Consider the following 339-nt stretch of genomic DNA (forward strand, 5'->3'; position numbering starts at 1 on the left):
AACATAATAGCTTTGAGAAGATCCTAGGTAAAAATATACTCCAGAGGACAATTTACTTTAGAATGAGGAGAAAGAAAAACCAGAAGGAAGAAAGGAAGGAAGGAAGGAAGGAAGGAAGGAAGGAAGGAAGGAAGGAAGGAAGGAAGGAAGGAAGGAAGGAAGGAAAAATGGGAGGCAGGGGAGGGGAAAATTGTGCCAACCCCTTTCTTATTTCTCTTGCTGCCTTCAGGTCATTTCTTCTTTCTAGTCAAGACACCGGGTCCACTTGATGTTAATAAAAAGTTGCTTTGCTGTGGGAAACCTAGCCTCTTCCCTATGTTGCCTAAGGAGCAGGGGTTG

The sequence above is a fragment of the Microtus ochrogaster genome, unplaced genomic scaffold (assembly GCF_000317375.1).
Source record: "Microtus ochrogaster isolate Prairie Vole_2 unplaced genomic scaffold, MicOch1.0 UNK1, whole genome shotgun sequence".
In the NCBI taxonomy this organism is placed as follows: Eukaryota; Metazoa; Chordata; class Mammalia; order Rodentia; family Cricetidae; genus Microtus; species Microtus ochrogaster.